At 59.4% G+C, this 1899-nt stretch overlaps 1 long non-coding RNA gene across 3 annotated transcripts in view; it reads left to right on the forward strand.

The window, feature by feature from the left end:
• The first annotated feature begins 699 nt into the window (after window positions 1-699).
• LOC119340971 overlaps window positions 700-1899 on the forward strand; it is a 4202-nt gene continuing 3002 nt past the window's right edge. For all 3 annotated transcript variants that reach the window (XR_005164794.1, XR_005164793.1, XR_005164795.1), the window contains exons 1-2: window positions 700-1240; window positions 1405-1513. This is a non-coding gene — a long non-coding RNA (uncharacterized LOC119340971). The remainder of the gene's footprint in view (window positions 1241-1404; window positions 1514-1899) is intronic.

Genomic DNA, 1899 nt, shown 5'->3' on the forward strand with positions numbered 1-1899 from the left:
CCCAGCCCAGGCCGCGCGTCAGCGCCCAGGATGCGCCCGTCCACGACGAGGCGGGCGCGGATGTCCTGCTCGGTCGGGGTGAGGGGCCGGCTCAGCGGGGCACCGGAGGGGCCAGGCCGGCGAGGAGCAGCGCGTGCTCGAGGGAGAAGGTGGCGGGGCCGGCGGGGAGGCGGAAGGCGTGGGAGCGGCTAACATGGCGTGGTGGCCGTGGCCGTGGAGGCCGCGACGGCGACGCCCGCGGCGCGGAGGACGGGCGAGGAAGGTGGTGGCCTCCTCGACCGCCGCCTCGGCGTCAGGCACGAGCAGGTCTCCGGCGCCGACAAGGACCAACGACGAGGCGTGCCAGGCGGCGGGGACGGGAGTGGGGTTCGGTGCCCGCGTATGTGGAGGGAAAGAGAGAGAGGAGGGAGCACGTGAGTGGGCCAGCGCTCTAGGGAGCACGTGGGGACGGGAGAGGAGAAAGCCGCTGGCAGGTAGGCCAGCGCCCACAAAAAGGCGAAATTAAGCCCCCCAGGAGCCCCCCGGTGCGCTGGGTGTCGTATGGGGTTGCCGGCAGGAATTTTTGCTTCTACTGACGAAAAACGACGAGTTGGGGGTCCGAGTGGGGCGATTTTTGTCCGCCGGCGCTCAAAAAGTGGCTTGGGGAGGCTTCTTGGGGGCACTAGTGGAGATGCCCTTACGCCCGAATTGCCACACGCAGCCTTCTCTCCGCTCCTCTCCCCCAGAAACGCCGCCGCCGCAGCCGCCGTCTCCTCATCTCGTTTCTTTCAGCCGCCGCCAGATCTGGGGAGCCACCGGGAGGAGAACAACCGGCCAGACGCCATCCCCGTCGACCTAACCCGCATCTCCCTCGCGCCCATCGTCCCCTCTTGGCGCCCCCGCCTCTCCTCTCCCCCATTCTCCTGCCGCATCCCATCCCCTGCTCTGCCCTTGCTCCTCCGCCGTTCGAGTTGAGTCGTTGCTGCAGAGAGCGCCGCCTCCACTCTCCCAGGCCTTCTCCCCATCCGCGACGTCGGCACACGGTGCGGGCAAGCTGTGGCGTGTCGTCGCCGTGCTGGGTTGGCCGGCCGGTGCCGCGCGGATCCGGTTGGACGAGGTCGTTGGCGACCTGCCGCGGGAGGGGGACAGCGGGATCTGCGCCAGGAGGTCCAGGGCACGCTGCTGCCGCTCGTGCAGCAGAACGACGGCCTCACCGACGCGTCCGGGGAGAACTGCATTGGCCTGGTCTTGTAATGGGCCGGTGAGGTCATTTTTATGGGATGCAATAGTTCTTCGTCCACTTCCACGGCCCCAGAAACAATACGCCCCCATCTTTGGCGTGGTTTATGCATTATTATCATGCTGAAGTGAACAGCTCTCAGTTTTGCTGATTTGGTGTGATGGAATGTAAATATCGAACAACAGCAGCCCGCACCCGAGGTGCAGAGCAGCCAGAACCAGTGATGATCGTGAGATCCTGCGGACGACGATGGAGCTTCTTAATCAGTTGGATGGATTTTATGATCTTAGCAAGGTAAACTGACATCATCGAGTATTTTTCTTCTCTAGATGCCTTTATGCCATACATGAAAAGGAATGGATTCAATCGAAGTAATTTACTTGCCTGAATGTGTGTGTGATATGCACTCTAGCTTTCCTAGCTCCTGGGTGAAGCATGGCAGTCTCGAGACGAATTTTGCAGATTAAATTTATTCTTCATCTTTGCTTCATTGCTTATATGAATTTTCTAGATTCTCGTTTGCACAACATTTTATTTTACTCCCGTTTCTAACATTACACCTTTTTTAGATGGAACGAAAATCGAGGACTATAGGTTTTATTTTGTCTGATTGTTGACATGCCAACTGATTCTCTGCTAGGCTTTAATTCTTATGATTACTTTCTTACTGGGCTTTTTTT

The sequence above is a fragment of the Triticum dicoccoides genome, chromosome 7B (genome assembly GCF_002162155.2).
Source record: "Triticum dicoccoides isolate Atlit2015 ecotype Zavitan chromosome 7B, WEW_v2.0, whole genome shotgun sequence".
Lineage (NCBI taxonomy): Eukaryota > Viridiplantae > Streptophyta > Magnoliopsida > Poales > Poaceae > Triticum > Triticum dicoccoides.